Source organism: Acomys minous (assembly GCF_964271855.1).
Source record: "Acomys minous genome assembly, chromosome: 17".
NCBI classification, from domain to species: Eukaryota; Metazoa; Chordata; class Mammalia; order Rodentia; family Muridae; genus Acomys; species Acomys minous.
In genome coordinates this window covers 60,116,278-60,131,693 of record NC_140500.1, presented here as the reverse complement: position 1 = coordinate 60,131,693, position 15,416 = coordinate 60,116,278, and the positions used below count along the sequence as shown (strand labels likewise).

At 43.5% G+C, this 15,416-nt stretch overlaps 1 long non-coding RNA gene across 3 annotated transcripts; it reads right to left on the bottom strand.

Annotated features, from left to right (window-relative positions):
- Positions 1-5,984: 5,984 nt before the first annotated feature.
- LOC311588097 lies at positions 5,985-15,247 on the bottom strand. Of its 3 annotated transcripts, none has more exons than XR_014776090.1 (7): positions 15,001-15,247; positions 10,085-10,179; positions 8,860-8,962; positions 7,962-8,155; positions 6,763-6,972; positions 6,296-6,621; positions 5,985-6,057 (listed from the first exon to the last, which is right to left on the bottom strand). It is a non-coding gene; the product is annotated as an uncharacterized lncRNA (long non-coding RNA). The 3 variants fall into 3 exon arrangements; XR_014776092.1 differs by lacking the exon at positions 15,001-15,247 and adding an exon at positions 11,046-11,184; XR_014776091.1 differs by lacking the exon at positions 10,085-10,179.
- Positions 15,248-15,416: the final 169 nt, after the last annotated feature.

Here is a 15,416-nt window from a genome sequence, read left to right as displayed (position 1 = left end):
TGGCTATGAAAAAGGGAAATATTGGTCTCGGGATTGTCAGTCTAGAAGAGATATGCAAAGCAATATCTTGCCAATGGGAAACAGAAGGAAGGGGGCATCGGCTTGCCCCCCCCCCCCCCCCCGTACACAATGCCAGCTGAACTCCTTTGGCCAGTCCAAAAGTGACAAACCCACACACAAAAAAGAGGAAATGGAGTATTAATAATCTAATGCATGCTACTAAAGACAGCGCAGCCTTGGATCTGGCTTCAAATATGTCTCTTACCCTATCTCCCCAGATTGAATGTTACAAATTAAATACTGGTGTTTTCGGTCCTTTGCCTTCAGGCACAGCAGAAATGGTTCTGGAAAGAAGTTGGCTGATTTCTGACGGTTTTATTGTGCATCCCAGCATTATAGATGGAGATTCTAAGGAGAAAATAAAAATCATGACATGTGTAAAGAAAGGAATAAAAATCAATGCCGGAGATAGAATTGCTCAACTCCTACTGTTTCCTTACGTTAAGGGCAAAGCCGCTCCAGTGGAAAGGACTGGTGCATTCGAAAGCACAGAGACACGAGTGTTCTGACAAACAGTAATTAATGATCAGAGACCTAAGTTAATTATACAATTGAATGGTGTTAAAATAGAAGGCTTGGTGGACACCAGAGCCAATGTCTCAATCATGTGTCAAAAGTCTTGGAACCAAAATTGGCCACTTAAGAGCATTTATACAAAAATTGTAGAAATTGGTAAGTTATCTCAAATAAAACAAAGTGTGCAATGACTTGAGTGTGTGGGACCAGATGGGCAGACAGGGAGGCTGAAACCCTATGTGGCTGACATTCCCATAAATCTATGGGGACGAGATCTCTCACAACAATGGGGTACTCAGATTACTATTCCTGCAAATACAGAGATAAACAATGTTAAAACTAGGGGTAAATTGGTACACGCTTCTAGGGAAGAGATTAATGTAAGTGATCAGGGGCGACCACAAACTATGCCCACTGTTCAACCTCAAAACTCTTCAGGTTTAGAGTGTCAAAATGTATAACAGGGCCGCTGCTGAGATACCAACCACCCTGCCCCTAAAATAGATTTCAAACAGCCCTGTATGACAGGAACAGTGGCCCTTAACAAAAGAAAAGTTACAGGCACTTCACTGTTTAGTGAAAGAGCAGCTGGAGGCTCAACATATCAAAAAATCTTCCAGTCCCTGAAACTCCCCTGTGGTTGCGGTCAAAAAAAAAAAAATCGGGCGGATGGAAAATGATAACGGATTTGAGGGCCATAAACAAGGTGATTCAACCCATGGGTTCACTTCAACCTGGAATTCCTTTGCCTTCCTTGTTTCCTAGGTCTTGACATATAATTACAATTGATTTAAAAGATTGTTTTTTCACTATACCTCTACATGAGAAGGACAGGGAAAGGTTTGCTTTCTCAGTACCTACTCTGAACAGTAATTCTCCAATAAAGAGATCTCATTGAAAGGTACTTACTTCCACAGGAAATGTTAAATAGCCCAACTCTATGCCAGTATTTTGTACAACAACCTTTAAAAATAATTTGCAGGCAGTTTCCTCAATCTATCATATACCATTACATGGATGATATTCAGCTAGCTGATTCTGATATTAGTGTTTTAGAAAAAAATGTTTCAGGAGGCACAAAGAATTCTGCCATGCTGGAGAGATTGCTGTGGAAAAAATACAAAGAAGAGATTCAATTACCTATTTAGGCTATAAAATAACTGAACAAAAAATTTGACCACAAAAGGTACAGATCTGTAGAGATCAATTACAAACTCTTAATGGCTTTCAAAAATTATTGAGAGATATTAACTGGTTAAGGCCTACAATCGGGTTAGCTACCTATAAGTTAAGTAACTTGTTTCAAATATTACAAGGGATTTCAGATTTAAACAGTCCTAGGTGTCTAACCGCTGAGGCAAAAAAGGAGTTGATTCTGGTGGAGCAAAAACTTCAAAAGACATATGTGGATAAAATTGATCCTGAACTTGGTTGCATTCCGGTTATTTTGCCTTCAAAACATTTTCCTACTGGGCTTCTTATGCAAAGGAAAGACAAAATCATAGAATGGATATTCTTGACAAATAAACAAAACAAAAAATTAAAAACGTACATAGAGAAAATTTCTGAATTGATTACAAAGAGAAAAATAAGATTGCGCCAACTGTCAGGGATGGACCCGGTGGAAATTATAATGCCTCTTACTGATTCTGAGATTATGTCATTATGGGTAATTAATAAAGATTGACAAAAAGCTTGTAGTAACTCTTTGGGAGACATTAACAATAGATACCCAAAAAGCAAACATATATAATTTATAAAAACAAACAAACAAAAAAACCAAAAAACTAATTGGATCCTTCCAAGTATTGTAAACCAGTCACCAATCTCATGGGCACCCACCTTTTCAACTGATGCAAATAAATCAGGTATGGGTGGTTATAAGTTTGATAAAATAACTAAGGTGATTAAAAGCCCATTTGCATCAGTTCAAAAGTCAGAATTATATACAATCCTTATGGTATTGTTAGATTTTCCTAAATCTCTTAATATAATTACTAACTCTCAATATGCTAAAAGAGTTGTTTTACATATAGAAACTGCTGAATTTACTCCTGATAACATAAAATTGACTACATTATTTATAAAACTACAACAGGTCATCAAAAACAAAAATTATCCCTTGTATATTACTCATATTCAATCCCATACAGGTTTACCAGGTCCACTGGCACAAGAAAATAAAGAGATCAACAAATTATTGATAAGTAATGTATTCAACGCCTCAAAATTTCATTAAAAACATCATGTCAATGGTAAGGGGTTAAAGAAAAGATTCTGTATCACTTGACAACAAGCCAGAAAAAAATAATTAATAAGTGTCCTACATGTTCCTTATATAGTCAAATACCATTACCTGCTAGAATTAACCCTAGAGGTAACAAAAAGAATAAAATTTGACAGATAGATGTGTTTCATTTTACAAAATTTTAAAAAAATGAGGTATGTGCATCATACCATTGATATATATTCAGGTTTTCAATAGACAATTGCCTTAAGTTATGAAGGGGCTGCCTGTGTGATTACTCATTTGCTAAAAATAATGGCATTTATGAAAATACCTGCACAAATTAAGACTGACAATGCTCCTGCATATGTGTCCTTTGAGATTAAAAAAAAAACTTCTTTATGTATTATAATATAAAACATGTTGCAGATGTACCTCACAACCCCACAGGACAAGCAGTTGTAAAAAGAGCTAATCATACCTTAAAAGAAATGCTTATTAAACAAAAGAAAAGGGTAAAGACACCCAGGGACTGATTAAATAATGCTTTGTTGACTCTAAATTTTCTTAATGTTAATGATAAAAGAACATCAGTGGTGGAGAGACATTGGGTGATTAAAAAAAAAACAACTAAGAAGTGGGGACAACCAATATTCTACAAGGACTTGACGAGTATAAAATGGAAACCTACAATAGTTTTGAGAAGGGGTCATGGGTATGTGTATGTTTCCACAGGGAATAAAAAAATATGGCTACTAACCAAACTTACAAAGATTAGATCTGACCATATAACAAGTAAATCTTAAGAGCTACCTGGTTCTTACAACTTGACATTGTTTCATACAGCTTGGAGAACTAATGCCCTCTTCTGCCTGTTGGTGTACATGCAGGTGGAGCCCTACATTATTCACAAAAACCAGGACAACACTAAAGACAAAACAGACAGCCTGGATGATTTAACCCCAAAAACATGCCTCTGGCACCTCAAGCAAGGTGCCTCAACTGATGTTTCCCTTAAAAATTATATATGTACTAACATACCTATGCTAATGATTTCAAAAGTTTACTTATTTTCAAAACAAAAAACAGGACAATGATGAAGATCAAACTTCTGCCTCTGGTGATACTGTTTCCTCCAGAACTTGCATGCATATTAACAATAAATCAGCTGGCCGAAAGGATCGATCCCAAAAAGACTGGACAAAAACAGATAGAGCTGGCTTTTCCAGCACTTGGCCAATATATTATTTTTCTAGGGTACCCAAAAAACATTTTCCCCTAAACAACATAAAGTAATTTTGAGAACATGACACCCCCATTCCCAGTAGGTGGGATGGGTATTTTTGGTGGGTTACCAATGCTCATTTTTGCCTAACGGGGTTAGTTACAATTAATAAAAGTTCATTTGGGGATTTCTTTCTTCTATCTTACTTTCTCTCTTGTCTTTCTATCCCATCTAATATTTTTAAAAAAGGGAGAAAGGAAGGGAGGGTATAGGTTTATAGAATAAAAGGTAGATTATTGAATCTACTAGCTTCAAAAATCTTACATTGGTATTATAAATTGATGAAAATTTAAGACTTTTGATGGATGGAAATTTAAGACTTCAACTTTTGCTTCACATTGAAAAAAACTTAAATTGTAATTGCTATTCATTTTTTTGCCTTATGTATTGTATGTTATATGTTGACAAAGTATTACATATTGTATGTTAGCAACTTAAGTTCATTTTGTTCAATGTTCATTTAATGTATTATTCATGTGCCATTCATTCAAAAAGGTAATGTCTTATGAAAAACTATTAATAGTCTGTTCAGGAAGATCAGGGATAAAAGTTGGTATTTACCTAGAAATCTTACTAGATACTAACTTACTTTGTCATAGACCAGGTTTGTTTAATTCCTTGTATATGTCTTCAAAGGGATAGATTGATAACTGTAAGAATAGATAGAGAGTTGGTCTTCAAACTCTTCAGAGATCCACAGAATATGACATTTAATGATGGGGGCTTTCCTGACAGAGAAAGACATCCGCTCCTGGCCGCATCTCCATATGCATCATTGAAGATGGGGGCATCAAGAGATGAGGGTGACATGGTCACTGGACTGAGAAACTGCTCTTATCTCTACTGCTGATGACAGGCTGACTGTCTGCAATGATCAACAGTGATGCTGGAAAGTTGACTGTCCAGCTTTGAAGAGACTAGATGGACCAGACCGTCGGATTTCCTGCTTCCAAAAGCAGTTTGTTGGATGTTTTGGGCCGATAAGGCTGAAGATTGATTGCGCCAATGAAGGAGAGAATCTGGTGACTGTCCAAGCGGTCTGCTGTCTCTGTCCTATCCACACCTGGAAGTTGCACCATCACTGTATATATCTGATAGCCTGCCTTCTACAGTTCTACCCTGTAACTTTGCCAATGTGTGTATTCTGTATCCCAGGCAAGGCTGGCAGTGAATGTTCCACCTGCTAATGGGCAGTCTCTAGTGAGGGTGAACCAAAAATGATGTCTCCAATTTGCTTCTGATGAGCACATGAATTAAGTGACATTTAAGACAGCATAAAATATCAAGTAATAAGCTCCTTTCACTCAGGGGTTGGGAGATGTGTAATGCAGAGCTGTTCAGCCGTCTGCTGACTGTCAACACTACCTTACAGAACAGCCTGGCAGATGGTGATAATCTAGTGTGAGGTTGCCGACAGTGTGTTCTCCTGCCCAACACGGGAGCTCTGGCCAGCCCCAGGTGTTCCTCCATGAGGTGAAACTAACGATCCCCAACAGGCCCACTGCCTACAGCCGGAAGATCAGTGACCGCACAAGACTTTAGGGAGAAGCCCCCTGATCCAAACTTCCCACTCCTGAGATCTGAAACACTGTATGCTCCAGACAGTGTTCACCGTGGGCAGGTTTCTTGCTCTTGATAAGACAGAAAGGTCACAGATGTCTGTCCTCAAGTCACCCTTTTGGAAACAAGCTCTGTCTGTTGGAATTCTCCATATTACCCCTTGGTGTATGACTTTTGGAGTAACTGGCCTTTGTGCCCTCAAAATGAGCATCCCCGTTAAATAAAACCCCCACAGGTTTGGCTTAGCACAACCCCAGGGCACATTGTGAAAAGGTGACACACTGGCCCTGTGTCTCTGTGCTGCTCACACTGACCTTGTCTGCCTTGTGCCACTCATGCTCACTAGTGTGCCTCTGTGGGTCCCGGGCCTTCAGCTGCTCAGCTTCAGGAAAGACATTTTATTTAGAGTCTGTGAGACAAAACAGAAATGGTGCATTAGAACAGTTCTAATGTCAGCTAAGAGAGAAAGAAGACAAGTCACGAGAGGCCACAGTGACCCCTGGGGAATGTGACCCCCCACTTCCCCACCATCCCATCCTCCATGCTGCTCCTTGCCCCCACAGTGCTCGGGATCTGTGGCTTTGGTCTCAGGCACTCTGTCCTGCTCTGGAGATTTGGGGTGGGGCACGGTGACAATGAAGACTCACCCTTAGGATGTCCTTTCCCATTGCAGTGATGACAGATGATCACTATCTGTGGCATGTAAGCAACCTCTCTATAATCTAAGGAAATAGGCCAGAATAACTAAGATATATGGAAAAGAGATGCAACCCCTGAAGGCAGCTTTCCAGAGATGCCTGAAGTGAAAAGAGGCCCTGGAAGCCCCCGTGCCCCTTCACCCCCATGCCTGGAGCGGATGAGAGGCCTCTGATATCCAAATCCAGGCACTTGACAGTAAACTCCAGCTGAGTGTTGCCTGCCTGTCACTCCAGCTCTCAGGGGGCTGTGGATGGCATTGGTGGACCAATAGAACCTACAGGAAACAGTCCATAGTCATTACTTCAAAACAGGAAATAAAATATCTGTCTTCTTTTCTAGACTCTCAAGTCACACTGTGGCTTTCTGCTCAGACAGTACTTTAGGGCATTAGTTCCCACCCAGAGGTACAACTCACCCCAGATAACTTTAGGCAGTCAGGAGACACTGGGGGTTGCTAGTGCTGCTGTCCTCACCCAGTGGGATGCTTCACCCAGGGATGCTGTTGACCTCCTCCAATACTTGGACCAGTCACAGAACGAAGAACCGAGACAGAGGAACTCTGTGTGCCATGACTGATGTAGTGATAGGAAACTCAGTGTGATACAACAGAATTGCATGTATCTGTCTGGGACGACACATGCAGAACTGGTAAGTCAGTGTCTTTTAGAGAGGGGACTGGAAAGGGAGATTTATTATGACCTCAAGAGACCGCCTCTCTAAGTCTAAGTGGAAAACAAGAAGAAGCCACGCTCCAGAATGAAGCCTCAAATGGGAGTCACATCACTTGGGAAGTGTCACTGCAAACCGGAACCTGAGCTCATCCCTCACCCTGAGTTTGCTCTTCTGTAGAACAGGACTGGAGGGCAAGGCGCCTGCTCAGTGCGCGGGGCCCTGTGAAGAGCAATGGAATTATGCCAAGGAAATCCTCCTGAGGCCCTGAGCTCCTCAGAGTCACCAGCAACTCTTTAGATCCTGGTGTAGTTGAGCCATGAGGGACAGGACCTTTACGGTCACATGGCAGTCTTGTTGTTGGGGCTCCGGGAGTCTTCCCTGGTGACAGATCTGAACTCTTGTCTCTATTCTGCCCACTCAGAATGATGAGCGGCTTAGGAAAGGTCTTATTGCGATGGTTCCCACAGACAGCAGGTGGCCCATAGTCATCTGGTGACCGTAGCTACAGTTCAGGTTAAGAAGGAAACCTCTTTCCTATACCACTCAATTGGCTACAGGAAGAGAGAGGAGGATCTGGGCTCTACCACACACCAGTGATAAGCCTGTGACTGGCTGTGTGAGCAGCAAAGGCCTGTCAAAACACTCACCAATGTGGACACACCCTGTTCACCTGCCAGCTCTTGTCTAACAGCTGGGCTGTGTGGACACAAGCTCAAGACCTAAGTCTCTTACTCAAGGAATTCCTGAGTCATGTGACACCACGACCTTAGGTCTTCATATCTTTGAATAGCAAGGACAAATATGTGTGTGAGCTGTCAGAAATCTGATTAAAAGATGGCACGGTCAGGTTCTGTACTGTCAGCAAAGCTGAGACGCATGAAGAGAAGACAGGATGAGTAAGGGGCCAGTCATGGGAAGGGAAGGGAAACTGCGGGTTCTCACATTTAAAACATGTTGCGTAAGGGGAAGCCATCTTCTGTGTCGCCCTTTATAATGGACTGATGCCATGCAGAACTATTATTTCCACAGCTGACACAAGAAGCCCAAGGAAAGTCTTGCTTGAATTCGATAGTGTGGCCAAGTTCAGCTAAATTCTTTCTTTTGTTCTTGTGGTGGGAGACAGAGACTGGGTCACTCTGAGAGAGGGGGGAAAAAAACAGAGAAAGAAAAGAGATCACATCTCAGCCCCGCTCCAGCCATGTCTGTCAGTGGTCTAGCACAGATGCATCTTTATCATCGGCCTTTCCTCAAGCTATTAGAGAAGATGAAGACCCACACTACATGCTGTGACAACTTAAATTTAGCGAACAAATCCAGCTGGGGACATTAATAGTGAGGAAGCAGAGTGGAAGAAGAGGGAGGGATCAGGGATGACTGTGCTTTGAGAACGTAATGCAAGATAGTTCTTGAGGGGCTGGAGAGATGGCTCAGAGGTTAAGCACATGTACTGCTCTTCCGGAGGTCCTGAGTTCAATTCCCAGCAACCACATGGTGGCTCACAACCATCTGTAATGTGATCTGATGGCCTCTTCTGGCCTGCAGTTGTACGTGCAGGCAGAGCACTGTATACAAAACAATAAATAAATAAATCTTAAAAAAAAAAAAAAGATAGTTCTTGAGTAGAGTTTAACCTAAGCAGGAGATGTCACAGACACTTATCAGAGGGCTGTGCATAAGCATAAACCCGACAGTCACCACACATGGGCTTCTCATATCACCAAAGCAATTGGAGGCAATGGAGTGGGGAGGGGGCGGTGGGCACCTTGGCTAGGCGGGATCCTAAGTCATACCTTCCACAATGCAATCAGAGCAAGAAGCAGAAGGCATTAAGGCCAGGTACCTTCAATCACTTTGTAAGTATCCATCATATTCGAGTCTGTCTCGGCACTTGAGGGACAATGAGGAAGAAAAACTTCATCCCTGCTGTTTAAGGATGTCTGGGTCTAGAGGCAGCACAAAGAAATAAACCTGTGAGAGCTGTGAGCCCCGTGAACCAGAGCGCCGCACAAGCCCGTCTTGAACTTTGCTGGGGAGTCAGGCTGCTCAGGGGAAGTGGGATGCACACAGAAGACAAACCAGTCACAGCACCAGCCAGTGTGCTGTGAGCCCACTAGGAAGGCAACAGACAAGAAGGTAAGCCATGGACCCTTGGGAAGAAGATGTGCTATTAACAGGTAAGGGCGGGTGGCACTGTAGCGAGCTTTCCGTAACATTAAACAGCAGGGAGCTACTGTGAAGGGCAACGGTTATTTTGGCTCATGGTGCTAGAGGTTTCAGTCCACTGTCACTTGTTCCTGTGGGTTTCTGTCCTGTGGTAAGGAAGGGTGTCATGCAAGGAGCACCCAGTAGGGCAAGTTTCTCCCTTAGGAGACTGGACAAACAAGAGAAAAGGGGGTGCTGTGCTGAGGCTACCCCAGGGTTAGTAGAGTGCTTACATCGCATGTGCGAAGCCCTTGGTACTTTCTCCAGCATCCTATAACATGTATCATGGTGATACAAGCCCATGATCCCAGTGTTTGGGAAGTGGAGGCAGGGGGATCAGAAGTCCATGGACAACCTTGGCTACCTAATAAGGTCCAAGGCTGATGGGGGTTCAAGAGACCTTGTGTTTTAAAAGGTAGGGAGGGAGAGAGAAGAGAAAGGATAGGCTTGGGTACCGTATCCTTTCCCAGGCTTGCTCTCAACGACCAGATGCCCAGATCACTCCCAAAGGATCTATCACCTTGTAGTAGAGTTTAACTGACAACTAGCCACCAAGATGCATTTTCTCATGTGGCCACTTCCTCCTCCAGAGGCTTGACCACCAAGGTCCAGCTTTCAACGCACTGAAGCCCAGCAGTCAAAGGCAGCCATCTTGACTACCCTAATTAACATGCCCAATCCAAAGAAACCAACTCATCCAACCCAGAGTCCCCCCCTTCCCCTGATAAACTGCCACTTGCCACTTTTGCGCATGCTTCTGATTAATCCAGAGGCAGTCTTTTGTCCCTCTGGGGCAAATATCCCTTGTCCCCTCCCCCCACCCCGCCCTGCCTCGCCCTTCATCCTCCTCCCTTGTTTCCTACCCTTTATCTTTTTTTCTCACTGGAGCAAATAAATCTCATTTGTGCAGAGAACTTGCTGGGTCCCATGTCAATTCCAGTCCGTTCAAGGACTAAGCCTGAAATACATAGTTTGTGGGAGCATTCCTGATCGGAGTATAGCACGCAGGGGGTCGTTTTCATGGAAATATGACGTTTGCACATCTGAGTAACACATTGCTCAGGTCCATTTAGACAAATGTTGTGTGTCCTGCCCTGGTCCTCAGCCTCTACAATCAGCTTCTGTGACAGTTTCTGTCCTTAGCGCCAGCACTCAGTCTCAGTGGCCCTTTCCGTGTCTGCTCTCCTGTGACTTTGCCGGAAGCATCCATCACACCTAAGAGTTTATGGTGGAGTATCTGGATTCCATGTGGAGAAGCAAGTCCTCTACAGGTAAGAACACTTCGATCTGACCTTTCCTGCTTGTTCCTTTTTCATTTCTCTCACTTTGTTTTATTTCTCTAGCTTAGACTTCAGGGAGAACACTTAATGAGAGTGAGAGGGTGGGCGTCCTTATTTTGTCCATATTTAGTGACAATGGCTTGATTTTTTTTTCTACTTGGTGTAATGTTGGCTCTTGGTTTGTCAAATGTACCTGTTACCGTATTGAGATATGTTCCTTCTGTTCCAAGTATCCCCCAGGCTCTTATCATGAACACTTACTTTTACCAAATCTTTTAGTACCAGCAATAAGATGACCCTGTGGTTTCTGTGGCTGAGCACATTTATTTGATTTATTACGTCACTGCAAAATTAGAACCATCCCTGCACCTCTGTTATGAAGCAGACTTTATTGTGAATTACTGTTTTGCTGTTTTCTAGAATTTTATGAGCAGTTTTGTTTTGTTTTTTTTTTTTTTTACAATTCTGTTCATTAATAAGTCTGATTTTCTTGGGCCAATTTAGGGTGGGGTCCGGCAGATTTGAAGTAATTGCTGCTACGTACCTGTTTCCTCTGAAACTAACATATTCCATCCTACCAGAAAGGTCCTTTAAACAGAAAAATAACAGAATAGCTGTAGGGAGCCCCTGAAATTGACCAGAGTCACTAAGCCCCTTTTTCCCAATAATAAACAGCGGCTGTAAAGAGTCACTCTCAGATAAAACAAGCCTCAAAGAAGACTGAGACCAACAGGACTGCCCGGAAGAGGGTTAGACCAACCAAGGCACAGGGAAGGACACTTTCCAATGTGCTGAGCAGTGTGCTCAAGATGTCCAGCTTTTGTGAGCTGTCACCCATACTGGGTGGGCTTTGGTGACACAGCTGTCTTTTCTATTCTTATAAGTCACCCTTCACCCAGATTCCCTTAAGTAACACCAATAAAATTCATTTGTTCACCAAATTGGACTTTGGTGGTATTAATACTTGGATTCATCATGGACTACCTATCTGCAATGAGTGGATGTGTGTGTGTGTCGGGGGGGGGGGGGGTGTCTCCCCAAGAAAACTTTGTCACATCACAAAGACCAATTTGGCTTCTGTAGTTTCTGATAAATTTGGATAATATTTGCATATTATTATTCCTATGGGCATTTCTACTATTTGTTCTTTGGGTCACATACAAATATTTCTCATAATTTCCAAAGCGCTATCTGTGTTCTTACTGTTCTAAACATACACACCACAGACTGAGTCTTACAGTCTTTCTGCCTCCTCTGCCACATTGCTCCCGGAGCCAAGAAGGGAGGGGTTTGGTGAAGACAACCCATTTAAGAGTGAGTTTTCCAGCTGGGTGGGTGTCTTTAATCCCTGAACTTGGGGGTTAGAGGCAGATGGATCACTGTGAGTTCAAGGACAGCCTGGTCTACAGAGTGAGTCCAGGACAGCAAGAGCTACCCAGAGAAACCCTGTCTCGAAAAACAAAACAAAAGGACTGAGCTTTCCAAAGTGTCTCACTTTCTGAACATTACCAAAAACTATTTTACAAGATAATGTCAATTTGGAATATGCCTGATTTATGTTTATTATTCTCCAATTGTAAACAAACTTTGTTCTGTTAACTTATGGCTCTTACATTTCCAGTTAGCAATATACTAGTATTGATTTGTTTTTCATTATGGATTTTAAGAATAGTAAATACATAAGAATTTAAAATTGACTAAAAGAAGACTATTCCCCAAAATATTTAACTAGCAGTCATCTGCTCATTTAGTCATTCATTTTTTAATAATTACCTCTGGCTTTCCTGCCAGCTTACACAGATCTAAGTTGTTATAAATATCCTAGGAGTGGCTGTGAGGTATTTTCAGAAATTACAAACTAGTGTATAACTGATTTCTTTTCTTTCTTTCTTTCTTTTTTTTTTTTTTTGTTTGCTTCTTTTTGGTTTGGTTTTGTTTTGTTTTGTTTTTTGAGACGGCATTTCTTTGTGTGTGGCTCTGGCTGTCATGGAATCACTCTGTAGACCAGGCTGGACTCGAACTCAGAGATCTGACTAAAAGGTATGCGTCACCACACTCAGCTTAAACCTGATTTCTTAGTGGCTGCCATAATTACCCACAGCCTTCGCTGGAACTTAGCCCACTACTCTGACTTCAGATGTCCTGTCCTTTGGTTCTGAAGGAATCAGGCCCCTCTCCTTAAGGACCCCCATTAAGGCCAAAGTCTGGGAGAATGTAGAAGCTGGCCTACCCAGTCCTCCCTTAAGGACCCCCATTAAGGCCAAAATCTGTAAATCTTATCTGCTTGGAGAGTCCAGCTTGAACCAAGGACAGCCCGCCTGTGCTGAGGGTCCAGTTTGACTCAAGGACAGCGAGTTTGTGTTACAGCTTATGTTGAAAATTTCCACTTTCCCAGGAATGTACTTACCCCTCCCAACTAAGTTCCTAACGCCCCTGTGACTGCTTCAGCCAATCACATGCTGTAAAACTCGTTTCTTTGTCTAAAACCTATAAAAGGCCCATGCCTCTGCCTCTCGGGGTCTCCAACTTGAAAGAGCTTGTCAGACCCCGGCGCATCAGCTCAATAAATTCCTATGTGTTTGTATCGACAACGGACTCCGTCTCTCAGTAGAGACTCCGGGAGTAGACTAGAGATCTTTCTGGAGGTCTCAGGCTTACAGTTCCACTTCTCAGTGACTCAGAGATTCCCTGGCAGGCATAGGACCCTCTTCCTGAGCGCTGTGGGAACCTAGTGCTGTGAGAACCTAGGGCCGTGGGAACCTAGGGCTGTGGGACCCTAGGGCCGTGGGACCCTAGTGCTGTGGAACCTAGCGCTGCGGGAACCTAGTGCTGTGGGAACCTAGTACTTGGTTTTCTCTTCTCTTTGTTCTCACTGGGTTTAGTGGAGCACAGAGCCCTGCTGTGCGCAGCTGTCATGACACCTGACTGTGATGCCAGCAAAAGTGGCTGTCAATAGATGGGTGTATTGATTCTATTTTGGCAATGAGACAGGATTGTTTAAAATGTTAGCATGTATTGTAGGGTAAAAGGGCCAAAGGAAAAATACCCTGGCTCTGCCTTGACCCCAAGCCGAAGCCTAGAGCCAAGGAACAGAATCCCACCAATCCCTGAGCTTGCCACAGAAACCCACCAAGATCTGAGCAAAAAAACCAAAGCAAAACAAAACAAAACCCAACAAAAAACAAAAATAAAAACAAACCACCAGTCTCTCAATAGGAAAATCCACCAATCCCTGACTCTGGAAACCTCCCCGCCCCCACCAGAAACCCTGTATAAACACTGCCTTTTGCTCAGTCCCCTGCTGCTTCCCTCCTGAGCAGAGGCAGCCACCCGGTTTAACTCTGTGGTGGTCCTTGGCTCCTAATTACCACAACACAGCTCTGAGCAGAGCTGTAAGACCTTCAACAGGGAAGAACGGTTACACTTGCACCGGGAATGGCGAAGCCTTTCCCCACAGCCAGACCCTTCTCTTTCAGCGCTTCAACACCTGCATGTGTTTCCTTTGTTCTATCCCATCCATATCTCTGAATCTAGATAAATTCTTTAGTCATAAAGATGCTCATACATTCACAACACTTTCTGTAACAGATCATAGCCACAACCCAAAACATAACAAAACCTCCCCAGCAGGCAGAGGTATGTCACTATTGGACAGGTTAAATGAATTGTGGTACTTATAGTTACATTAATTATAATCAGTGAAATCCCTTGAGGTTTTTAAAACTAGAACAGACAGCCGGGTGTGGTGGTGCAGGCCTTTAATCCCAGCACTCAGGGAGGCAGAGGCAGTCGGATCTCTGTGAGTTTGAGACCAGTCTAGTCTGCAAAGCCAGTCCATGACAGCCAAGGCTAAACAGAGAAACCCTGTCTTGAAAAGCCAAAACCAAAACCAACAACAATAACAAACAAACAAACAACAGCAAAAAAACTAAAAACCAGAACAAACGTAAAAATATCTGTATATGTGCACATACATATTGCATAGATATTCAGGCAATGAGGGGCTTCCTGAAAACGCTGGAAAGCAGGGCAGTGAGGAGAAGAACTCTCTAGCACCTGTGAGCACAGTTGCAAAACAAACCATTGGTCAATTGATTGGCAGGGACAAAGGGAAAAAGTATTGTAAATGTATAGTGTTTTCTTTTGAGCAGAAAGAGAATATACATTTGTGAAAGTGTACGTGAACAATATACAAAATGTAAATGATATACTACGTCTTAGAACGCACAGGTATCTGGGGCGGCGTGGGAGAAGAACTGAATTGGGGGGGGGGGTTGTTTTGTTTGGTTTGGTTTGGTTTTTCGAGACAGGGTAACCTTAGGTTGTCCTGGACTCACTTTTTAGACCAGGTTGGCCTCGAACTCACAGCTATCCTCCTGCCTCTGCCTCCTGAGTGCTGGGATTAAAGACGTGCGCCATCATGCCGCTGCTGCCGGGCATGAGAACTGAATTTTTGTTCCTGTCCTGAGTTCTAGGAGTGGGAGCACTTCCTTCCATACCTGAGCTACAGTGGGCGCGACAAACGCCTGTTGACAAATCAAGCAGTTTTGCCACCATGTCCCGAGGTTAGCACATGCTGGGAAGGCGCAGAAAGAGCCACAGGACCGGGAGCACCTTGTTGTACCCTTGCTGTTGAACCTCCGCGATTTCAGACCTCCGCTCTGAGGTCGTTGCTTGGACGGTTGGTGCCCGCGCCAGCGTGGAGTGGGCGGTGTCACATCACTTACATGAAGCCAGGGACATCACGGCCACGGTGGCTTCGGTGGGAGCTGGACAAAGCTGGCTGTGCCCCACCAAAGGAGAAGAGCAAAAACCACATCCGGGAATGGTAATGCGCTCTGTGCCAGCCTGGGCAGCCACTGATCCCCACGTTCTCAGCGACCTTGCTCCCTCCTGCCTCCCAGAGTTCTTAGCG